Raw genomic sequence first — 26,309 nt, forward strand, 5'->3', positions numbered from 1 at the left:
CCGACCATGTCTAGAGGAAAGACCATGCTACCCTTAGTCAGAATGAAGAAAGAAATTTGTCCAGGGGCAAAGAAGAGATTTGGAGGAGGAGCCAAAACATTTTGGCAGCAAGGTGTTTGATGTAAATTGTGAGAGCTAGAACAGTGCAATGACTCTGAGCTTCGGCCTAGCTTGATCACAAGCTAAGGTAACTGTGGTGGCCAAATATCAGACGAAATGGAGCTCTCTAGAGGGCACTTGCTGTAGAGAGGGCCCTACTGGTCAGATTTGGGAATTATGAAGCAGCACTCACTTAAGTGCACACTACTAGAAAAAGGCCTACTAATGGCGCACCGGTTTTGCCTACTAATGGTGCACTACCGGTGCGCCATTAGTAGCACGCCACTAGTATTTTTTACTAATGGCGCACCACTGGTGCGCCATTAGTATCTGGTATACTAATGGCGCACTGCGTGGTGCGCCATTAGTATAGCCCACAGTGCGCCATTAGTATCTGGTATACTAATGGCGCACCACATAGAAGTGCGCCATTAGTAACATTTTGTTTTCAATTTTTTTTATTTTTTTAAAAAAAAATCAATTTTTTTTAATTTTTTTTTCGTTTTTTTCTTAATCTCAGGTCACTATGCCTTAATCTTGGGTCATTATGCTTAATCTCAGGTCAAATCGCACTCTGTGGTCAAACTTCCCAAAAGGTCACCCATCCTCACACTACTCCAGCCAAGCACGCTTAACTTCAGAGTTCTATCCAACCCCAGCAACAACTCACTTCACAGGCACTTGTTGATATATCTAGCATATCAATCCTATTATACCTTGTTGATGTCTAGGACTTTGTTCATGTTCATGACTATGATGAAATTTTTGAAAAATATTTCAAACTTCCCGGTCATATTACGTATCATTTTTTGAAAAGAAATTCAAAAAAAATTCAAAACCAATTTTTTTTGAAATTTTTTGCCTCTAGATCTTGAAAGCCCCGTAACTTTTTTTCTGTTAGGTTTTCGAGTAGATGATTTTTCATATATAAAACTTTTTAATCCGAGTTCGTATGCAAAAGTTATGCCCATTTTACAAATTTCCAGAGAGATTTTGCAAATAAAGTCGAAATTTATATTTGTAAATTTTCCCAACAACTAGACCACATATCACATGGGAAACTTGTTTTCTTTTATTTTTTTGACATTTTTATCATTTTTTTATTTTTTTTAAAACTGAAAAGGCAGTCCGGGGGGGGGGTGCATTCGGTGGAAGTCGGGCAAACTAGTAATGGCGCACCGCGGGGTGGTGCGCCATTAGTAGTTAAACTAGTAATGGCGCACCACAACCACGGTGCGCCATTACTAGTTTTGAAAAAAAAATTGAAATTTTGTTTGAATTTTTTTGAAAAGAACTTAGTAATGGCGCACCAGTGGACAGTGCGCCATTACTAGTTTTAACTAGTAATGGCGCACTGTCCACTGGACTAGTAATGGCGCACTGTCCACTGGTGCGCCATTACTAACAAAATTTTTATAATTTTTTTTAATTTTTTCAAAACTACTAATGGTGCACGGTTGGTGTGGTGCGCCATTACTAGTTAAAACTAGTAATGGCGCACCACTCCCACGATGCGCCATTAGTAGTTTTGAAAAAATTAAAAAAAAGTTTTTACTAATGGCGCACCGTGGGATGTGGTGCGTCATTAGTATTTGCACACTAATGGCGCACCAACACACGATGCGCCATTAGTATATAGTAATGGCGCACCACATGTCTGGTGCGCCATTAGTGTCCATTCTATCTATAGCCCTTTTCCTAGTAGTGGCATGAAATGAGGTGAAAATGGTCATGTCCCAATGAAATGAGGATGAACCAAACTAGCACTTGTTTCACAATGCTTTATGCTGACCAGAAACTTGGAAAAATTGCACAGGGCAAATGGTTTGATGAATTGAGACAAAACTTGGTGGAGAGAGTTTATATGGATAGGAGAATGTCCTGGAAAATTATGAGCTTAAATGAAGCAATATAAAATATGGTTGCTTCACAAACTGAAAATCTGACCAGAAACTAAGATTTGGAGCTGGGCTCACGTAAATGAGTTACATGAGCTCAAATTTGGTGGATAGGCATGATTTGATCATATAAAGGATGTGGCAAAGTTTCAACTCATTTGTACATGCCTAGAATATACCTCCTTCACAAAGTTTCTTCCTGGACAGAAACTTTGGAAAATCACTGATAAATAATTACAAGGCAAATGAAGTTGGAATTTGGCACAGGGCAATGATATGGACAGAAAAATATTTCCTAAAAGTTTCGAGGCAATCAAGCAAAGATAAATAGCACTTGCTTCACAAATTTCTATTTAGGGAAGAATAGGACAAGAATTATTGGAGGAAGATTTTTGAACATGTCAATGAAATATTTTGCCATACTTGAGCAAGATAGGACCCATAAAGTTTATGAGAATTATTTGGGGATTTGTGGAGTGATAGAAATATAGGTTGCTTCACAACCTAGGGTTTAAAGGATTATTCCTTTAACAGAAAAGGAATGTTCCCTAGAAAAAGAATATTGGGTTAGGTCAAGGATGAAAATGACATGACTTAGGGATGATGATGAGCATGACAAGCCACTATAAAACCTAGGAAGACATGATCTTCCTAAATTTCAGAACCATATAGCCACAGAAAATCAAATCAAATCAATAAATCCAAGAAAATCATCAGAAAAAGGAAAGGGCAAAATCCAGGGTGTTATAAACCTTCCCCCTTAAAGAAATCTTGTCCTCGAGATTTGGTTGCTCAGGGCTAAAAAAATATTATGACTTGAAGAAACCGTTTCCAACTCGGGTTTCTTTTATTCATTCTCATATAATGTTCCCACTGAATTGAATTTGACTGCCTGCCTTGATCTGGGGTGGTTTGCTTCACCGTATTTGACATTCTAACAGGACGTACCTCATATGTTCCTGTTTATACCGACTCAATTTTTTACTTCATGACGGCTGGCTGAGCAGGGGTCCGAAAGATTATCATTACTCACATACGTGTCCTTCTCGATATTGATCCTTGCTGGAGATGTTATTCGCGTATCAAGTACCGAGAATATTCCACAGAGTCGGGAACACATCTTCTCGTGGAACAAAGAATCTCTTCTATCCAGGCATCGGGTTCCTCGAATATATATACATTCCTTCTGGGTTCAAACCAGTGATGCGAGTCACACCTGTTCTTCTAACGAATTGTGACATCTTGCAAGAGTTTCTGACTTATCTTGACAGGCTTCACAATCTTGAGTATCAAATCTGCACCAAAAAGTTAGACTTTCGCTTGTCGTGAGTGATAGAAAAATGCACCATCTCCTGATGATAACATTTGCAGACTTGACTCACGGTGATCTTGGCAAAGAATCCCATTCACGACAGGCTATTCTGTAATTACTCCCCATATGCGAGAGATAACAATCGTCAAAGTACGTTCCCTCACAATGATTCTTCATTTTGCCGGTATATCCATGGGGATAACAGTCTGTGCGATGCTCCAGCGCGTTTGCTGAGGTTAATATCGATGATCCTAGTTGATTTAGTTGATTTAGAACATTGTGCCATTTATTTGATTTAGTATGCTAGTGGATTTAGTATGCTAGTTGATTTAGTATGCACCATTTTATTGTTATTTTTTCCGTACATGGATAGGTAAATGCTTTTGTTTTTTTTTGTAATAAGTGATTTTTTGGCTAAATGTAGGTGCCAATTTAGATAAATTTGCCACTTGTTTTTTTAATCAATTATCTTAGGCAATAGGTGCCATCGAAATGCTTTGGTAGGTGGTACCTTGTCATCTAATCATTAATCCTTTGCTCATATTGCTTTAGGAAAATGACGCCACCACCACCACCACTATGTCGACTGTGCAAGTCAAGGTGCGCCGGCAGCCTTGCAACTGGCAAGCTATTCGGCATCTACTTCCAGCCGAGTTTTCGTCATGCGGCGGTAATAAATTAGATGAAACTAGTGGAACGCCCGTGCGTTGCTACGGGCTACCATGCATATAAATAAAATAAACAAATGATTAAGGTCGTCTTCAAGGTCGAAACGCATTTCTCCCTCATACGTCCGGGCATGTTCGAACATCAAACAAGCGCCCAGGACCACAACTCAAGCCCATAGAGGGGGTGTCGTTGTCCGGACTATTCTCCGTGTTATCTTAGGCACATTGTGTTTAAAGGTAAGTAGGTAGCTAATCTGCAGCAGCAAGAGCGTAAAAAAAGTAGTTCTAACATGAGGATGCAAGGGACTACCCACATCTAATTGTGTTCATCATCAGGCCTAAGCCTGGGCTTGACCTTGTTGTCTTAGCTCGCGCATGTCATGACCATTATCTCGAATTGGTGCAAACAAAAGCAAAGCCCTAATTTGTCAAGAGAAGATGAAATCAGATAGCAATATCAGGGCATGAACAGATCTAAAGAACACAAACCACAAGCAGAGACTCGGAGAAGACCAGACACGACCACTGTGACGTCACTTCCCTTAATAATTATACTTTTATGCTATACACGTTTCACAACTATAATTTGAACACCTGTGTGCCATAAATAAATATATTTTTACACTATACACAAGTGAATCATGTTGTGTCATTTACATGATGGGTAAATTAAATGAACATGTCTTGATTAGGTACGACATACTTTGGACAAGGAAGAGACCTGCAGATAAATAACACAATTAAACAAACAAGTACTGAAATATAAGTGTTCCGCATTAAGCTTGCTAGTAAGGAAAATATCAGGAGATGGCTTGCTAGCTTTCACCTCTAGATCACCCCCATGGCAACTTGATACATCAGAGCAAGAAAACATTCCCTAATCGTTACAAACCTTCGGTGCAAAATGACATTCATGGGATCTGAAGACATCACTAAGAAATATCAAGTTCTATATCAGTCTGACTTATTAAAGAACAGAGAGCAATGAAGAAAAGTGCAGTACATTAAATCAAGGCCAAATGATACATTGCATGCATCAGCGAGCAGAAAAATAAATGGTGTCTAATATTATATTTTCCCCTTCCAATAGAGAGACTCCTTCTATATGTTTAATCAATGATTAATTCCGGTTACACCAAATAAACATAGTTCTAAATGCTACCAACATTTTTTGTGAAACAAAGGACAACCAAAATTAACTCCCCTCGCGTGGAAACTTGATGTCCTTTCAACTCTGAAATTCCACCAAAGGTAAGCATACAATAATTATATAGTGTATAATTATACAAAAGAAGAACATGTTACGTGTGTAGATAGCGCAAGGTGGCATATTATAATTGAGAGCATATATTAGCACATAGTGTGATGAAAATTGGAACCGGATGTACTGTCAGCATGTCTTTCTCCTTATTCTGTATATCATCATTTCCTCTAGACTTGACATGATAGCTTGAGAAAAAAAAGATGAGTATCCAGATATGTACATAGTTATGGCTAGATTCCTTGTTTTGTCCAAGAAAGATAAGTCATGAGCCCATCATCTTATTACAGCAAGGTACATCTCTATCAGTGGTGCAAGAGGTGTAAATTTTATATTTTCTTTTCAAGAAAAAACTCCTGGCAATATTAAACATCATGATGTAATAAATTACAAATATTAGTGTTAACATAGGTTAATATATATTACTTATGTGTGGTGCAGTTCAATAAACCCTGAAAAAAATTGAATTATTCCTAACTATCACCGAGGAAGTCCTGGATTAGGGGGTGTTCGGGTAGCCGGACTATACCTTCGCCGGACTCCTGGACTATGAAGATACAAGATTGAAGACTTCGTCCCGTGTCCGGATGGGACTTTCCTTGGCGTGGAAGGCAAGCTAGGCGATGCGGATACTCAAGATCTCCTACCATTGTAACCGACTATGTGTAACCCTAACCCTATCCGATGTCTATATAAACCGGAGGGTTCTAGTCCGTAGGACAACCATCTTCATACACAATCATACAATAGGCTAGCTTCTAGGGTTTAGCCTCCTTGATCTCGTGGTAGATCTACTCTTGTACTACCCATATCATCAATATTAATCAAGCAGGAGTAGGGTATTACCTCCATCGAGAGGGCCCGAACCTGGGTAAAAACATCGTGTCCCTTGTCTCCTGTTACCATCCGGCCTTGACGCACAGTTCGGGACCCCCTACCCGAGATCTGCCGGTTTTGACACCGACATTGGTGCTTTCATTGAGAGTTCCTCTGTGTCGTCGCAATCAGGAAGGATGCCTCTTCCCGTCTTTAAAGACGGCGCCGTTTCTGAGGGAGCCTTGGCTGTCAGCCAAACCCTCCGGCTGGGCGGCTTTCTTATGACCGCCTGTTCGGCCGTTGCGCCGACGGTGACCTCTCAGGTCATCAAAAGCAACCTTCACGTCAGCTCGGAGCTTGTCGAGCAGCTAGATCCGATGGAGCTCTCTTCCGTGAATGAGCTCTTTGATCGCATCGCCGCCCCGGGGGTCGCTACGGATTACGACCAGGTTGGGCTTAAACCCGATCTAAGAGAAATCAAATCTCCCCAGGCCACCCACCACGTCGCCGTGATAGAGGCGCAGTGCGGTGACCCCTCATCTATTTGAAGGACTAGCTACGTCCGAATTCTTGACCCCTCCAAGCCGGATACCCGCGGAGGGGAGGATATAACTCAAGACCTGAGCTTGGAATCAGGCAACGGGCTAGATTCATCGGACTACATTCAAGAGTCCGGACTTCAGAGTTCGGAATCTCTTCGTCCTCCGAATCTCAGATCGGGTGAGGTCCCGGATTCAACGCCACCCACCCGCCTGAACATAAGCGATCTTTCCCAAATCAGGCAAAAGCCCGAGGAAACAGTACATCATTACTGGGCCAGATTCCTCCTGGTTATGAACAGGATAATGGACTGCCGCGAGGGAGACGCAATTTCAATCTTTTGCAGTAATTGCATGGACGAGGGAATCCTTAACGCCATAAGTCGCCGTGATATTACACGCTTTGCGGAGTTGGCATTCATAATACAAAAGTACTGTGCGATAGAAAGTGCCCGGAAAACTAAAATAAAATTTTGGGATAATCCAGCCTTGAATAGCAATCCCGTCCGAGCTAAGAGGGTGCATCAATAAGACACCCGGGTTAAATATCAAAAAGCAAAAACCCTCTTCAGGACATGGAACCATACTGGAAAGGTGGCTAGATGGACCCTGTAAAATTCACAGTACAGAGGACGCCACACCAACTCACAGCCTTAAAGCATGTTGGATACTCCGGCATGTGGCCAAAATTGGCGAGGACCTCCTAACTTCGGAGGCGGCAAAAAGCCAGCCCGAGGGTACCAGTACCGTTCTCACAGTCTTCGAGACTTTCGCCTCAAATAATATGCGAAAAAGAACACTCCGCAGCCTCACCGAAGTCTATCAAGTGGCAACAATAAACCCATGGAGCGATACTGCTATCACCTTCAACGCAAGTGATGAACCTAAATTCCGAACAGCGCGAGCGCCAGCCGCATTGGTCCTCAGTCCCATAGTAGACGGCTTTCACCTCACAAAGGTACTCATGGATGGAGGCAGCGGATTGAACCTCATCTACGAGGAAACCCTACAAAAGATGGAAATAGACTGGAACCGCATCAAGCGAAGCAGCACAACATTTAGAGGAATAATCCCCAGTCGGGAAGCGCGCTGCACAGGAAAAATCACACTAGATGTGGTGTTCGGCACGCCGGATAATTACAGGTCGAAAGAGGTCACATTCCAAGTGGCCCTGTTTAATAGCGGATACCATGCTATACTAGGACGGGAGGCATTCACAGTCTTCCAAGCCATACCCCATTACGGGTACATGAAGCTGAAGATGCCTGGGCCAAACAGAATTATCACTCTCGTTAGTGATCCGGACATAGCACTCCGCGCCGAAAACAAGACAGCCGCATTGGCCCTTGAGGCACTATCCGAAGCCTTAGCGGCCGAGGAACTGACTGCGCTGCGCTCCACGGTTAACAAGGATGATGTGATACTCGATAAGGGATCCAAATCCACATCCTTCAAACCAGCGGACGAAATAGTCAAATTCTAGGTCCATCCAACGGACCCCAATAAAACAGCTTCCATCGGGGCCCGACTGAACCCCGATGTAGACGCCGCACTGCGAGAGTTCCTACAAGAGAACTGGGACATTTTTTCTTGGCACCCTTCAGACATGCCAGGAATCCCGCGCAGGCTGGACGAACACAGCTTAAACACCATAAAAGGATTCAAACCTGTCAAACAAGCCCTTCGGCGTTTTTCCGAACCGAAGAGACGGGCTATGGGAGAGGAGCTAGCCAAGTTACTGGAGGCCGGATTCATCAGAGACATAAAACATCCGGACTGGCTAGCAAACCTGGTGATGGTACCAAAGAAGGTCAAATCCTGGCGCCTGTGTGTCGACTTTAAAGACCTTAACAAGGCTTGCCCTAAGGATCCCTTCCCCCGCCCCCGAATCGATCAAATTATCGATGCCACAGCAGGACACGATTTGTTGTGTTTCCTCGACGCATACTCCGGTTACCATCAAATCAAGATGGCCGAATCAGACCAAGCCGCAAGGGCATTCATCACACCATACGGCCCATTCTGCTTCAACACAATGCCCTTCGGGCTGAAAAACGCCGGTGCAACATATCAGCACATGATCCAAACATGTCTGGCAAACCAGATCGGCAAAATAGTGGAACCGTACGTGGATGATGTGGTCGTCAAATCAAGACATGTCGAATCTCTAGTAGACAACTTGAGGCTCACATTCGATAACCTCCAAAAATACGACATCAAGCTCAATCCGGAAAATGCGTTTTTGGCGTTCCAGCCGGAAAGCTCTTGGGCTTCATTGTATCCGGTAGAGGAATTGAAGCAAATCCGGCCAAAATTCGAGCTTTGTCACAACTGGATATCCCAAAAGACCTCAAACAGATACAAAAATTAACCGGATGCGTGGCGGCTCTAAGCCGCTTCATTTCTCGCTTGGGAGAAAAGGCACTGCCCCTTTATCGCCTCCTTCGGCGCACCGAACACTTCGAGTGGACGAACGCCGCCACGGCCGGACTCGACGAAATAAAGGCCATATTGGCAACAAACACAGTCCTGGCCGCGCCAAACACCAGCGAACCAATGCTATTGTACATTGCGGCAACACATCAAGTTGTCAGCGCAGTGCTCGTCGTCGAACGGGAAACGGACGGACACAAATTTCCCCTTCAAAGGCTAGTCTACTACGTGTCCACTGTCCTCACTCCATGCAAATCACGGTACCCACACTATCAAAAAATCGCATACGCGGTATTTATGGAATCCCGGAAGCTACGGCACTACTTTCAAGAGTGTTCGATTACAGTAGCATCGGAAGTACCAGTCAATGACATTATCAACAACCGCGATGCAATGGTCCGGATCGCAAAATGGTCCATCGAGCTCCTCCCGTTCGATATAACTTATAAGCCACAGCGAGCTATCAAATCGCAAGTTTTGGCTGATTTCGTCGTAGAATGGACGGAGGCCGAACTCCCTAAAGAGTACGGCTCATACTCAAACTGGACCATGCATTTTGACGGCTCCAAAATGTTGGCCGGACTGGGGGCTGGCGTCATTTTGACGTCCCCCACAGGAGACACAGTCCAATATGTACTTCAAATTATGTACACGGACTCTAACAAGGCAGCCGAATACGAGGCCCTTCTACATGGTCTCCGGATGGCAGTATCCATGGGCATTCAACGCCTAGAGGTACGCGGGGATTCGAACCTAGCGATATCCCAAATAAATGGCGACTTCGACGCCAAGGACCCAAAAATGGCAGCTTACCGCAATGCCGTCTTGAAAATGTCAGCTCGGTTCGAAGGGCTCGAATTTCACCACATAGCCCAGGAAAATAATCAGGCGGCGGATGTCCTGGCACGCATCGGCGCAAAACGCGATGCGGTCCCCCCCAACATCTTCTTGGAAAGATTGTTCAATCCATCTGTAGCATGGGAGGGGGAACCCGCGGATAACAGCCCGGACCCAACTGCATCACTCGACACCGAACAATCTGACATCATTGGAGGCTCTGCCACCGAAATTACACCTTCAGCCCACGTAATTATGGCGGTCATCACCCCGTGGACAGAACCATTCCTAGCCTACCTTACTAGGCAGGAACTCCCAGAGGACCAAAACGAGGCACGCTACATAGTGCGGCGATCTAAAGCCTATAAAGTCCATCAGGGAGAGCTTTACAAGAAAAGCACTACCGGAGTCCTTCAAAGGTGCATCTCCGAAGAGGAAGGGCGGGACCTTCCAGCCGAAATTCACACCGGACTTGGTGGTCATCACGCTGCTGCCCGGTCCCTTGTTAGCAAGGCTTTCCGTACAGGCTTTTATTGGCCCACGGCCCGGGCAGACGCTCAGGACTTAGTCCAATGATGCGTTGGTTGCCAGCTTTTTGCCAACCAAAGCCATATGCCACCCACCGCACTACAAACTATCCCCATTACCTGGCCTTTTGCGGTCTGGGGGCTTGACATGGTCAGACCCCTTGAAGGTGGGACCCATAAGAAAAAATACCTACTGGTCATGGTGGACAAGTTCACCAAATGGATAGAAGCCAAGCCTGTCAAGACGGCCGAATCCGGACCGATGATAGACTTCATATCCGGGGTTGTACATCATTACAATGTCCCCCGCAACATCATCACTGATAATGGCACGAACTTCACGACCGACGAGGTAAAACTCTGGTGTAAAAACATGGGCATTAAGCTGGATTATGCTTCCGTCTCTCACCCACAAACTAACGGTCAGGTCGAGCGCGCAAATGGTCTTATTATGAGCGGCATCAAACCCAGATTAGTGCGGTCCCTTAAGGAATCTAATACGCACTGGGTAGAGGAGCTCGACTCCGTACTCTGGGGGCTGCGGACCACGCCGAATCGCACCACCGGATACACACCATTCTTCATGGTGTACGGCGCAGAGGCAGTTCTGCCCTGTGACATAATTCATGACTCACCTCGAGTGCGCATGTACGAAGAAAGAGAAGCCGAGCTCGATCGTCAGGATAGCCTGGACGCCTTGGAGGAGGAGCGTGACGTGGCAAAAGCCCGTTCCGCATTCTATCAACAGCAGTCTCGCAGGTACCAAAGCAGAGAAGTACGGGCCAAAAACTACAACGTTGGCGAATTAGTTCTACGCCTGCCGGACAAGAAAAAGGACAAACTCAAGCCCAAATGGGAAAATCCCTTCATAATTTACCAAGTCCTGACTGGTGGAGCGTACCGCCTGCGAGATGCGTCGGATAACCGACTCGAGCCGAACCCATGGAACGCAGCCCATCTCCGAAGATTCTATGCCTAGCGCCGGACTCTGTGTTTTTCTCCTTCCTCTGTCCACCTTTTACATTTTTTTCTGTCTTATATTTCTCTTCTTCCCCTCTTTTTTCTTTTATAGCCCTTAAAGGCTCATCAAGTTACGCGCCACTCGCGTTCAGTAAACCTGGGGGCTTCTTTAACAGAAGCTTATTTATATGGGCTTCACGCCCAAAACATGTGTCAAACTTCCGCATGTACCTTTTTCTTTCACCATTATACGCATCGATATGACTTAAGTTTTATCCAAGCTGGGTTGCCTGGCTCCTATGCTTACCCCTACGTTCCCGATTGTTCGGCTAGGAGGTAAAGGGAGCACCTCTGTGATTGTTACTGCCAGGTCAGCCGGATGTGTACCTCAGACTGGGTGAAGCCGAAAGCTAGCGTTCTTAAGGGAATATTCGGTCGGTGAAATAAAAGATGACCTTTTTACTAATTTTATGCGCCCCCAGATGCTTTTCTTGCGTCTTTTTACGCAGTCCGGACATGCACTTTAGGGCATGCCTCCCCAGCGAAAGGAACCCCTAACAGAACTATTCTCTCTGGAATATGTTTCTTACTAACCATGTAATATAACATAACTAGTCGGGCACTTGTCTGATAAAGCACTAATGACCCCTACGCCTGGTCTCCATGCATACCTCGGTTCTTATATAACCGCTGTGGTATTCGGACACACTCCGGACCGTCAGGTCCCGAGGTTGAAGCAAAAAGGTCGGCAACGACAAACGATCTACAATCCGGCTAGAAGGCATTACACATGTCAATTATCAATTACATAGTCATTCTGACTGATTGTATTCCTCCTCTATACCATCTAACAGGCTGTCTAATTTACAGTCCTGCTGGGAATACTTTGCGGCCAATTCTACTTGGCCGTATACTAAGCTTACAGGGATCTCCTTCCCGTCAGGCCCCACTGGTCCGACCTCGGCCATGTGGTTTGGGTCAGACTTCGTAAAATGGGTCTTCACCATGGCCCAGGCCTCCCTAGCGCCTTGTCGGCAGGCTGATATCTTCCACAACCGAAAGCGCCGCCGAGCCCCCTTAAGCTTCTCCGCAGGCTCTCCAAGGCCCTCGGGCATGGGATGGGCAGGCCATAAGGCTTCGGCAATGCCTCGCATCGCCCGCCGACTTCGTTCGTGCAGTTGAAGGAGTTCGGGAAGAAGGTCAGTCGAAGAACTGGGCATCTCCTCCGCAGGACGATCTGTGAGCATACCTACAGACATTACTCTGTTAGTCGACTTCCTCGCCGAACTTTTTTTTTCCAGGTTCGTTCAAGCACTTACTAAATATGCCGCGTCGAAGTCGATGATTCTCCTTCGTGGAGTCCGACAGCTGGCCTCGAACGTCTTTAAGTTCGATGTCCAGCCTGGTGTTGGTATCCTGAAGATCATTCTTCTCTTGCCTCACCTTTGTCAACACACTCTCGCCAGCCTTTAACCGGCGTAAGAGCTGCTGCCTCTCCGGATCAAGTCCGGCACCATCTGCAATACAATTCATCAGATTGGCACCCACGCCGCAAAATACTACTCTTTCAAAGTGCATCTTACCAGAGGGGGTCTCTTTGGGCTCCCCTGTTGCGGCTAGTGCGGCCTCTAGCTGGGCCCTGCACCTTTCCAGCTCCTGGGTCAGTACGGTATTCTTCTCTGTAAGTACCTGCATATTAAATGATCCTTAAATCAGTTACTCTAACTGTTTCAAGTCTCGGGGGCTACTGGTATACATATATTTTACCGAAATTTTCTTACCCGTATGTCTTTTACATACTGCTCCGTAGCTCTGGCTAAGCCATTTTGAGCGGCACGGAGATACGCATCTCCCAAATTAAAGGCATCTAAAGCCTCTTGGGAGAAACAACCGTCGCGTAGAACTGTCCGGCGATGCCTGTGGTTCATGGCACTCTCCACCTCAGAATTAGTGGCAGACAGCCTGTCCGCATCCTCTGTCGGGGGAGCGTTCGGTGCGCGCTTCGTACGCGCCTCCGCTTTCGGACCAGGCGTTGGAGCCTGGCTGGTGGAGGCGCGGTTGGCAACCTCCCCGGATGTAGTCCGGCGGGGCCTCCTCGTCCTTTGCGCCGGCAGCTCGGTCGGGACCATGTTCCTTTTTACCCCACGAGGCCCTGCAGCCCCTCGCTGGCTAGCTGCCGCGGGTTTGGCCTCCCGCCTCGGAAATCTCCCCTACAAAACACGGTTGTCGTTAGACGCACCGGAATACGTGAGAATGAAATCTCTCTCAGAGGGATAAGACTCCGTTTTTTGTCACCTGGGAGGCCGGGATTAACCCGGGGTAATTAGCCGTCATGGCTACCAAGGTATTGTCCTTGCCCAATTGATGGAACATCCCGTCGATAAGCTCCACCGATATGTCCAGATCCTCTTCGGAGTCCGGATCGAGGGACCGATCTGGGTCCTCGGGTTGTGGAGGACGGCTGTGTATATCCTTTACTTCTTGGCGCAGTTCCTGCGCCGGAGTCGTTAGACTGCTTATTCAATCAAGGGAATATAAAATGGACGGGCAAGTGCGGTTGTTCACTTACCCAACTTGGAGGTTCATACATAGTGAATCCGGCCCGCGGGTTGACGCGGAGGAATTCCTCCTTTTCTCCCTTGTACAAGGAGGACAAGATCTTTATTAAGGCGGCGGCTGAGGCCGACCCCTTACGACCATAACGCGTGGCGTCATCCTCCCCATTGAAATCCCACATGGGGTGGCCTCTGTACTGAAGCTGCTGCACCCCCCGCATAATGCATGCGGCCAAGACTTCAATCATGGTTAGTCCGGAATGGGCCAGCAGCCTTACCCGGCTCATCAGGTAAAGGACGTCTCTATCGCTTTCTCTCTGAGAGCTCCGTGGACGCCAACTCAAGCGTTTCTTCAATGGAGCACTGTTGAACTCAGGGAGACCGGCCCGGATAGGGTCCGGCAGCGGGACGTCGTCTATGTAAAACCATTCCGAGGGCCAGTCCTCGGACGCCTTCTTTGGGGTTCCGGATAAATATCCGGTCCCGGCGATGCGCCATACTTCGGCTCCGCCCACTTGATATATAGACCCCTCTTGAGAACGGGGCACCAGGCAGAATATCCTCTTCCACAAAGCGAAATGAGCTTCCACGCCCAGGAACAACTCGCAAAGGGCGACGAAACCCGCAATATGTAATACGGAGGCGGGTGTGAGATTGTGCAGCTGGAGGCCGTAGAACTCCAGGAGCCTGCAGAGGAAGGGATGAATTGGAAATCCCAGTCCCCTTATCAGATAGGGGATGAGGCATACCCGCTCTCCTTTGGAAGGATCGGGGGCGCTCTCCGCTTGCTTCCCGCCATTATAGGTGGCGAGACCGGCTCGGACCGAGACCATGTACGCCTGAGGGAGAAATCCCTTGGCCTGAAGCGACACTAACTCGCTATGCGGGATGGTGCAACTCTCCCAGTCCCCGGGCTTAGGACCGGAGGAGCGAGGGGGGGGGGAGCTGCGACGGCCGGCCATGTTAGAATGGACCTTAGCTGGGAGAGCTCTGAGGATGACTCGCGGAAAGGGGAAGATGCGGTTTGGATCTAAAAATCCTCATCCCGTTAAATAGGCGGCTCGTTTTTGTGGCTAGGGGTGTGGATGTAAAAACGCCCCAGGCTCTTCGCATTCGTGTGACACGTGGAAGACAGCCGCTATCGGGCGCGGAAGCCGAGGAGCGCTACATTACAAAAGTCGGACATTATTCGTACAGGTACACAGAATCTGGAGAAGAACCCGCCTTGCAATGCCGAAGACTATTTGCGCGCCGGACTCGTCGTCATTGAAGCCTGGTTCGGGGGCTACTGAGGGAGTCCTGGATTAGGGGGTGTTCGGGTAGCCAGACTATACCTTCGCCGGACTCCTGGACTATGAAGATACAAGATTGAAGACTTCGTCCCGTGTCCGGATGGGACTTTCCTTGGCGTGGAAGGCAAGCTAGGCGATGCAGATACTCAAGATCTCCTACCATTGTAACCGACTCTATGTAACCCTAACCCTATCCGGTGTCTATATAAACTGGAGGGTTCTAGTCCGTAGGACAACCATCTTCATGCACAATAATACCATAGGCTAGCTTCTAGGGTTTAGCCTCCTTGATCTCGTGGTAGATCTACTCTTGTACTACCCATATCATCAATATTAATCAAGCAGGAGTAGGGTATTACCTCCATCGAGAGGGCCCAAACCTGGGTAAAAACATCGTGTCCCTTGTCTCCTGTTACCATCCGGCCTTGACGCACAGTTCGGGACGTCCTACCCGAGATCCGTCGGTTTTGACACCGACAATCACCATCAGATCTAGGTCAATAAAAGTTGTAGTCACAGCCTGAGCCAGAACTTTGGATTGAGAAGGGATTGGGAAACCCTCAAAGAAAGGAAGAAGCTCACCAAAACACAGTTACAGGCCCCAACTATCTCAACCTTGCACACAAAACGGCTTAGATGACTCATAAGGGATCAACAAGAGTGCCAGTCGCGTAAAGCTTGTTCAGATTGCCAAGGCCGTCCACCGGAGAGCAAGACAAAAACTTAAAATTAGGAGTCCGAATGTGGTTAGACAAGCTATACTAATTTCATTTTGATTTTGATCCGACATGTGCATTAAACAGAGCATGGACCACGATTGAACAGAGGTACCGCAGCAAAATAAATGTATAACAAGAGCTGGCAGCATCAACATGTAATAGGTGTGTATATTTATCTATGGGTGTTGTCGCTAGTGAACGCATACAGTTGCAATTGCACTTATGCAACCTAAAGGCGAAAGAAAAAAAACCACTTGTTAACCCAAAAGACTGAAAAAATCATAACAAAAGAAGAAAAAAAACAGCCTTCCTAAGTTCTCTAGTTGGGTGGAAAAAAACCAGCTATTCTAAAAGTGAGCACCAGATTCCAGTATGTATCATGCAGTTTTCTATATATGGTTCACACATGAAAAAGGGATTTTGGCCAGTACTAGGACATGGCATTTGTTGCCTGATAAAAGATTAGTTCACGCTATCTTCAGGACAAAGTGAGCACGTGAGTTACCAGACGAGAAGGGGAGGCCATGAGTAAAGGTAGACTGAAACTTCTTGCTCGCTTGGAGCTTCATGAATCTGATCCATAGAAAATTATGTATTCATTTGAAATTAGTATACTAAAAAATTAAAGATACATTGCAGAAACGACACATTAGCAAAATTGAGTAATGCAAAACCGAACCCACCATAGGAGAAGCATAGAAAAAAATCATCTTCTGAACCCATCTACAGATCCAATTTATATGCATCATGCCATGGAATTCCGAATGCATGGCCGTAGCCGCTGGCTGCAACGTCGACCCAATGGTGCTTGTCCAGGTGAAGTACAAGGCCGTTGGGCTCGTCGCCAGGGAGTTCTGCAACCCACATCAGTTTCTATGACTATAGTTTCTACTATTGTACTCTTTGTAGTTTTTAATGCATAAATTAATCTAATGTTGGGAGCTTTCCAAGGACTAACTAAGACAATCAGAATCGGAGAGGAGAGTTTCTCATCAAAAAAAAAGAATTAGAGGAGAGTCAACTAACCTTCCTTTCTTGCTTCGTCACCCCCTCATGGGTTATGAGCTATGACGACCATGATGCCGGCCGTGCGTCCGAGCGCCTGTGGTCTGTACATCGACGACCTGCCCTTTTCTCATTTTCTGGTCACCGAAGAGTTCGATCGATCAGAAACATGGAAGGGCGAGAGTAGGCATGTTCCTGCCCTGTGTGTGTTTTCTTTGCGCGAAAGTTCCTGTTTCAGTCAGAGAGGTAGAACAATCAGAAAATGAGAAGGTCTTTCACTTCCTTACAGAATGAAATTTCTGTCTTGCCAGTTTACAAAGTCATCAAGTTAAGCACTTACGATAAAATTATCTGACTCAGAAAGCTGATATCACTCATACAAAAAAACATGTTATACAATATTGAGTTTCGACATAGCTATCATAATAGATCTATGCAAAAATGTTCAGGTGCACGCAGGACAGCTATACAATTTTAGCAAGAATAACAATTTTACATGAAAAATGCCCGCAAGCCTGAAAGCCCATTATGTCATTCCAGTACTGAATCATTCAGGCCCCTGTAATGTTATTTGAGATTAGGTTCATAATATTTGAAGGTGCGTGGTTAAGAAAGGAAAATAGCATTACTTCCAATGAAATACTCTCCACATTGTTCGTACTTGCATTACAATCATGTTGGCATGGACATTGCCAGACTGAATCAATTAGCTTGTAAAATTTATGAATAGATTCGGTTCTCTTCCTCTTCATGTCTACATGGATGAATCTGAAATATTCTAATTAGTTTCTATAATTAGTTCCTATGACTATAGTTTCTACTATTGTACTCTTTATAGTTTTTAATGCATAAATTAATCTAATGTTGGGAGATTTCCAAGGACTAACTAAGACAACCAGAATTGGAGAGGAGAGTTTCTCAACAAAAAAAAGGAATTAGAGGAGAGTCAACTAACCTTCCTTTCTTGCTTGGTCACCACCTCATGGGTTGTGAGTTATGGCGACCATGATGCCGGCCGTGCGTCCGAGCACCTATGGTCTGTACATCGACGGCCTGCCTTTTTCTCATTTTCTGGTCACCAAAGAGTTCGATCGATCAGAAACTTGGAAGGGGAAGAGTAGTCATGTTCCTGCCCTGTGTGTGTTTTCTTTGCGTGAAAGTTCCTGTTTCAGTCAGAGAGGTAGAACTCTGTGTCAGCACTTGTCTTGTCACTGCAATTTTAAATGACCGGCAATAAATGTTGCTGCTTAATTTTAGAATGCCGTAAGTTTTCCACATGTAGGTGTAGCAGCTAACAACTTTGAACCATACTGAATAATGGAGTCAAAATGGAATACTTTCTGACCTCACAATGCCTATGAATTTCAAGTAGCCATTATTTAAACACCAGACACATTGTCCATGCAAAAAGAGGTGAAAAAAAATCAAATCTGAACTGAACTTGACAGGATTCAAAAGTTGTATAGCTGACAATGGGCCATCATATAAAACAAGATATAGTAAGCAATGCAAGAGCACACATGTACAAAGGGGTGAACATGCGTAATTGGTACTTTAATTTAACACATCGAATCGAATCATTGAGTGGTGCTAGGTCTAGTTACACATACAGAGTTTAACATCAAGTGGCTAAGTTAGCAATGTCTAGCACGAAGTTAGGCATGTGACCTTCATGGGAAGAACTGGACATACCGGGCCATACCAACCTGCTTCTTCCCCCCTCTGCGCTAGCTCCAAGATGCATGTCTCGTCCGGGTGGATTAACCGTGACCTCGACCACTTCGATCTGCCGATGCTCGGCACCGCTACCAAGAACCACCAATCAGTCCTTGCTTGTGTCCATGGTGAAGACGAAGTCGCAGAATGCAGATCTTGGCTAACCCAACGACCACGCACACATGCGTTGGCGCGGCTGAACCTTCCTCGCACGGTTCCTACACCTGCTAAGGCCAGCAGCGCGTGCCCGCACTTCCTCGGCATCTGCTTGTTCCTGCGCCTAGCCGTAAACATCATCAGGTGTGTAACCTGCATATTCATGGCATAATTATCTAGGCAAGGGCAGTGTAAAGTATGACCATCCAAAGCAAGGGGATAACAAGAGAACGAACCTCTCCAACATACACCACAGAAAGGATGCCCACATGAAGCAGCACCCATTGACTCACGTGGACAACTTCCGAAGGAAATCCCACACGTAAGCTGTTAAAGGATAGATAAGTAATATAAGAAATGGAGTTTATATGCACATGACCTACATGTATGGGAATGTTTTCATTAGCATGCCTAGTCTAGAACATAAAAGGGTGCAAGCCCATCCCTTTGCCGCAAGCATTCAAAATAACAAGCCTACTGTTCAACATTTTCTCCAGTAAAATACAGGTTGCTAGGCAGGTCATACTAACTCCACGGGTTACAAAATATACAGGCAATCCAATAATATAAACATCAAGAAGAAATCCTTAACGGGAAAGCAAGAAGAAATCGACCGATCAGGGGACCTATGTCCACCTACCTGATCAGGGTAGCGCGCGCCCATAACCTTCCCTCGTTGGAGACCAGTCCAAAAAAACAATCCCTCGTTGGAGGAACCGGTGAGAGGCATGGCAATAGACCCAGTTAGATCTTTCCCATAAAAGGAAAATGTGGTTGCACTGGTCAGCTTGATTTAAGTGGCACCATGACTCAGCCAACAGTTGTTCAAGTTCATTATTATCCGGTTAAACTTGAATGCAAGAAGCTGAGACATATAAAAATAAAATGATGCAACTACAAAGTATGACATCAACATAAGCATGGAGGTGCAACATAATCATCGAGCATAACCACAATCAATCGTATATCCAAATGAGCATGGCATACTGACGAGCATAATCATAACACTACACAGGAGCATAGCATGACTACTAGCATCATGAATAAATACCATGCAAGAACATAGCAAGAACACTAGCATGTAACCAACTAGATGCAAAGGAACCTGCATTACCACGGTCCTGGATACTAGACGGTAACCATGCATCGGACTGAACATCACTCCTACCAGCATGTACTACTACTACCAAGCATGAGATGAAAACAGTAATAGCAAGTAGTACAAGATAACAAGATGCATCGGGACATAGCATGAAGGTGAACATGAAGCCACGAGCATAACCGAAACAACGACAGTAGTAGCAAACAAGCACAGAGCTAACAGGCAAACTTCTATTAAGTATTCAAGTAGAAACCATGGCTACTGCATGGCTATCAGGCAAGTGGCTGTTGTGGCTTGCATGGGGGTGACGGAGACTCTGGGAAGAAGTGTGGCGAAGCCGCGGAATGAAACGTCGGACGTTTCTCTCTCGGAGGGTGATTATTAGGGCAAGGGAATCATGGTCATTTTAATAGTGTGAACACCTTATGAAAATGATACCCCCAGAAAGAGCTCGACGAGACGAAGAAGTGAGCACTAGTTTCACCTCGATCGGAGTTATGGTCGTGGATATATAAGGTGTAGAAGATTAGGGGCTTTTCTCTAAAAAGAATATTCACAACCGGCTCCCTGAGTGGATAAGGCAGAGGCGCATATTAGAAAATATGCTTTCCGAGAAGCGAAAGCGCATTCGTTGCCGTAGTAGAGAAAGATATGTTTTCGAGAAGAGAAAACGTACTTTTGCTAAAGAAAGAAAGGAATACGCTTTCCTTAAATGTATACGTAGTAACCAGGAAACCGCTTCCACTTGACACGTCAGCGCGGGTGTCGGTGTCAAAACCGGCGGATCTCGGGTAGGGGGTCCCAAACTGTGCGTCAAGGCCGGATGGTAACAGGAGACAAGGGACACGATGTTTTTACCCAGGTTCGGGCCCTCTCGATGGAGGTAATACCCTACTCCTGCTTGATTAATATTGATGATATGGGTAGTACAAGAGTAGATGTACCACGAGATCAAGGAGGCTAAACCCTAGAAGCTAGCCTATGGTATGATTGTGTATGAAGATGGTTGTCCTACGGACTAGAACCCTCCGGTTATATAGTCACCGGATAGGGTTAGGGTTACACAGAGTCGGTTACAATGGTAGGAGATCTTGAGTATCCGCATCGCCTAGCTTGCCTTCCACGCCAAGGAAAGTCCCATCCGGACACGGGACGAAGTCTTCAATCTTGTATCTTCACAGTCCACCGGCGAAGGTATAGTCCGGCTACCCGAACACCCCCTAATCCAGGACTCCCTCAGTAGCCCCTGAACCAGGCTTCAATGACGATGAGTTCGGCGCGCAGATTGTCTTCGGCATTGCAAGGCGGGTTCCTCCTCCAAGTCCTCCATAAAAGATTGTAGACACCAAGAATAGTGTCCGGCTCTGCAAAACAAGTTTCCACATATGGCCATAGAGAGAATAATATTAACACAAATCAAATCTGCTGACGTATTCCGCAGTGCGTCATCACACTACGGCCAAGTCTTTTACTCGAATCGTTTTTACTTTTCCACCTCAGCACAGTTTGCGAGGCGGTTTCCTTGGCACGTCTTGTCAAAGCAGAGATCGTGTGCCCCTTTTTACGGGATTCTCATCAATACGGACGTGGGTAACCCAACCATGCCATTTACCATGGCGCTTGGGAGGCAAGCGAATATTATTAGGTAGGTGGGGACGCATAACCGCATCCGCCCATATAAGGGGATAAGGATCCACCTTTTTACCTACGCCTTCTTCCTCCTTTGCCAATCCATCTCTTGGGCGCTCAAGCTCCAGCGCCCAAGCCCGCCCTTCCCACCTCAACCTTCTCCAGCAATGTCCGGAGCGGGAGGCAAGTGGATGGTCTCCTCCGTCACGGAGGTTAAAGTGAAAAAGCTAAGGAAGGCCGGATACCTGTCCAAGGACATCCCGCACCGGCTTCCCGAGAAGGGGCAGCTTCTCCCCACCCCAGGGCCCCATGAGAGGGTAGTTTTCCTTCCCCACTTCCTCCACGGAGTGGGTTTCCCACTTCACCCATTTGTCCGGGGGCTCATGTTCTACTACGGCCTAGATTTCCACGATCTGGCCCCGAAATTTATCCTCAACATCTCGGCGTTTATCGTCGTGTGTGAGGCCTTCCTCCGCGTCCGCCCCCATTTTGGCCTTTGGCTCAAGACCTTCAACGTCAAGCCCAAGGTGGTGCGCGGCAGCCAAGCGGAGTGCGGAGGCGCCATGGCTGGCAAGATAGCCAACGTCCTCTGGTTCGAGGGCTCCTTTGTGGAGACCCTAAAGGGGTGGCAAGCCGGGTGGTTTTACATCACCGAGCCACGCGATCCGGACTGGGTCGTGGCCCCCGAGTTCAGATCCAGACCCCCCACGCAGCTTACATCCTGGGAAGAGACTGGCCTTTCGTGGGGCAACGAGGAAGAGGTGACCGGACTGAAGACGTGCATCCAGTCCCTGGTAAACAAGCCAATCCGGCTTGTTAATATAGTCCAGGTCATGCTTGTTCGCCTGATTCTCCCGTGCCAACAACGGGATTTCAATTTGTGGGAGTTCGACCCGGCGCAGCACCGAACCCTCAACAGGCTCTTCGACACAACATATGAAGATGTCTGGAAGGCGCTGATCAAAGGCGCCGAGGCCCCAACATCCGCTTCCGAGGACCGCGGATATAGCACGCAGCGTCACGCTAGCGCGGTGAGCTATTTTTACCTTTGACAGGATATCAAGCTCTTTTTATTTTTTTCATAGTCTGACTCTATGCAGGATCTAAACTCCCGTACCTTTAACAGGCTTGGCGGGCGATATCCGAACCAATTAACTGTCCGGCTCCCCTGCCCGAAGACCCAGCTCCCGCGCTCCTAGTGAAGCTGCTGGTTCCGGCACCATATGTGGTGCCGGAGAAGAAAGTCAAGAAGAAGAAGACCACCGGGACTCGAAAGAGTGCCAGTAATGTAGTGGTGTCACACTCGTCGGCTGACGAGTCCGAGACGCCCTCCTCCAATGAAAACGAGGAGGAGGAAGAAGAAGACTCTCCCCCCCCCCCAGCGGAGGGGGAGGAGAAGAAGAAGGCCGCCCCAACCGGGGGGGCGAGGGGTCTAGAAAAAGGAAGACCCCTCCGCCGGACTACTCCCCCGACGCCGAAGAGGGCGAGGAGGAATGGCCGAGCAGGGCCAAACGTCCGGCGAAATCGTAAGTTCGGATGTCAGAGTAACTCATGAGGCTCTTTTAGCGCACAACTCTTCCTGACGTCGATCATAATTATGCAGCCCGCCCCGGACCGAATTCAACGAATCGTCGGGCAGCTCCCTGGACCCGTCGGACGTGGACTCAGTCCCGCCCGCTTTCTCCCCCTGCACTGCAGACGACGCCGAAGTGGCGTCGCGACAAGCTCCGGGGCAGGAGGAGGTGGTACTGGAGGAGCCGCAAGGCAACCTCCCAGACTCCAGGGTCGAAGGGGACAAGGCCCGCCAGGGCTCCAAGTTCGGCTCCGGGCCGGACACCGCGCCGGAAAATTCAACAGTTCTGGACCGCGGCCGGCGAACTCCTCCCAAGAGGAGCAAGCCTTCTGAGCCAGCGGCTTCCGTCCAACCGGAGACGCTGGACAACCTGCTGGAGGTGCTTGACGGCGCCTCCATATACGAGGGGCACCGTACTATCATGAGTACGGTGATCCAGAGGGTTCAGTCCGCCAAAAGCGGACTGACTGAAGCTTGCGCTAGCCTTCTGACAGGCTTCGAGGTAAGTAAAAATATGTCAAAATACTACCGCATAGACAGTAGCCCCTGATGCTCTGTTTGGTGTTCGGAAAGAAAAGCCGAATAGAGGATCTAATAAATATCGCAGGAGTCTAATGAAAAAGAGTCAATATGCGTATGCAGGCTTCACTGCTATCCACCGCCGCACTGACTGCGGTGGTGGATGTCCTAAAAAAGGACCTCGGGCGGACCGAGCAAGAGCTCGGCCTTGCCAAACGGCAGCTCGAGGAAGAGGGAGGTAAGAAACATCCTTCAAAAAAAGGTGCCTATAGAAAGGTGTGATTGCAAAAAATAACAGGATTGTACTACTTATTGTAGGGGCCACGACTGAGGTGGCGACCCTCAAGCAGGCCCTATCTGAGGCCGAAAAGAAATTGGCCGTGGAGCGCACTGAGCGTGGGAAACTTGGGGCTCAGGTCGGCGAGGTGCAGCAAGAGCTGCAGGCTGTCATGAAAAAATGTGAGGGCCTAGAGCTTGAGTCAAAAGCGCAAGCATCCGAGCTCGCATCGGCCGTTGAGACTGCCAAGGGTGCCAAGGCCGAAGCCCAAAAGGCCCTCCAGGAGTTGGAGGAGGTGAAAAAGATAGCAGCAGGTAAGGCATTCTCAATGCAAAGTAGGAATATAAAAGTAAACTACTTGTCGCTTACCCGAATCCGGAGTTCTCCAGGGGCGTTCGCAGATCTTCCCCGCAGTGTATCCGACGCCGCCGCATTCTACCGAGCTGAAGAAGGCAGCTCGACGAAGAGTGTGTTCTGGTCTCAGTATTCTGAGGCCGGACACCCTATGCCCTTGAGCGACCAGCTTAAACAGCTGGTCGAGCTTCAGAAGGCGGCCGAACAAGCTATGAAGGGCTTCATAGTTTGGCTGTGGCCCGGAGAGGCCCTGCTAGGGAGCTATTTCGGGCTGGTGCGACGGCTGATGGAGGCCTGTCCAAGGCTCGACGTCGTCAAGCGCTCCGTCTGCATCGAAGGTGCCTGGCGGGCCCTTGCCTGTGCGAAGGTGCACTGGGGTAAGCTGGATGGTGAGAAGCTTGTGAAGGACGGGCCGCCGCCTGGGAAGGAGCATCGCAAGCCCGAGAACTACTACAAGGATGTTCTTGCGGGTGCCCGCCTTGTGGCGGATGAATGTACCAAAGATGTAATTTTCCAATGAACTCGCTCGTGTTTTATCCTGTGCGCTGAAAACTTGTTCATATGCGCCAAGCAATGCTTATTGAATTTAAAATATTATTTTCTGTGCGGCCATTTATCAAAAATTGAGAGATGGCCAGTCGTCGGCTTCTGCCCCCATGCCACTAGTGCTGGGGTGTTCGGGATAATCCTGAGCGCTCTTTTTCCCATAGTTGGGTCCTTCGAGGGAGGCGCTCAGCACAACGAACCAGGCAATCAGACTATAATGCTTGAACACTCTCACTTGGCCATAGAACTTTATAATTTTAAATTTCAGCGAAGCCCCTAGTTCGGAAGACCGAGTTCGGGGCGCTATCCACGCCTTGGCTGGACAAAGCCAGCTCCTCGCTCGAAGCGGCATAAGTCTTTAGGGACTCGAAAAACCTCTCGAACAGCGATCGGTCTCTCGCCTTATCATGACAGTCAGTTTTAGCTTTCTCCACTGAGGTGCTTAACCCGGCTGAACCGGGGCACAATCGCAGTGGTTCTCCTAGTGCTACCTTAGCCAATATAGCGGAACGTAAGGCACCAAAACATAGCAGCCGGGAAAACCCAACTATTGACCCAAATCATGATTCGGAGCCGATGCATATAGTGCTATAAGTTCGGGGTGCCGCACTTGGGAAAGTGTACGGACTTCTCACACCAGATTAAAGGGTACTGAAGCCCCTGGCGTGTTTGCCGTACCATGGTGTACGATTGCGATCATGTTATTTAATAAACATATATATGAAAAAAGGGTAATGCAAAAATTAGACAAAAAGGCTATGCATTGTTTATAAAGAGGCTATTGGTCAAAGCCGAACGATACAAGTAGTGCGATAAGCAAAAAGGTATTGGACTATTTAACATGTCCTGACCAAGGGCGGGCCACGGAATTATATTCAAAACAGGTATACTGCTCGTAACAGAGACCACCTGGGAGTTTCATAATGCGGCATGGCTTGTCTACCTCCTTGTATCTTGCATCATTTGTGCGGCAGTCGCAGTGCCGAACAGGTCGTCCGAACTATGGAGTCCTGAAAGTAAGAGAAAGAAAAAAGTAATCCGGCAGCCCCTAGTACGTTTTAAGCCGTATTTCGGGCGTGTCGTTATTGTGCCCCTTCCCCTGTGCCCATGGAATTTCAAGGGTGTAGTTATGTACGCGAGGTACTGATTTCGCCATATCGCGAGGGCTGGGGTTGGGGCCGCATTGCTACGCCTGTTTAGAACGTGCCAGGCGGTCATGTTGTAGGTTACTCCGGGCGCGCTTTGCAGTGTCTGGCGTTTGGGCGGCCGGACTGGAGAACTGCCTGAGAAGGCTGCTTTGTACTTCTGCTGCAAGAGCCGCCGTGTGCTCCTCCGTACGGAGGGAGCGTTCGGTGTTTCCGTTGACCGTGATTACTCCTCGAGGGCCTGGCATCTTAAGCTTGAGATAAGCATAGTGTGGCACCGCGTTGAACTTTGCGAATGCGGTTCGTCCGAGCAGGGCATGGTAGCCACTGCGAAACGGGACTATGTCGAAGATTAACTCTTCGCTTCGGAA

The 26,309-nt window shown here is 47.5% G+C and overlaps 1 long non-coding RNA gene across 1 annotated transcript; it reads right to left on the minus strand.

Moving 5' to 3' along the window:
* Nucleotides 1-4,214: 4,214 nt before the first annotated feature.
* Nucleotides 4,215-18,926, minus strand: LOC119318940. Its single transcript, XR_005154286.1, has 4 exons — nt 18,614-18,926; nt 17,877-18,084; nt 16,943-17,150; nt 4,215-4,897 (listed from the first exon to the last, which is right to left on the minus strand). It is a non-coding gene; the product is annotated as an uncharacterized LOC119318940 (long non-coding RNA).
* Between the last annotated feature and the right edge of the window lie 7,383 nt (nt 18,927-26,309).

The sequence above is a fragment of the Triticum dicoccoides genome, chromosome 6A (assembly GCF_002162155.2).
Source record: "Triticum dicoccoides isolate Atlit2015 ecotype Zavitan chromosome 6A, WEW_v2.0, whole genome shotgun sequence".
NCBI classification, from domain to species: Eukaryota; Viridiplantae; Streptophyta; class Magnoliopsida; order Poales; family Poaceae; genus Triticum; species Triticum dicoccoides.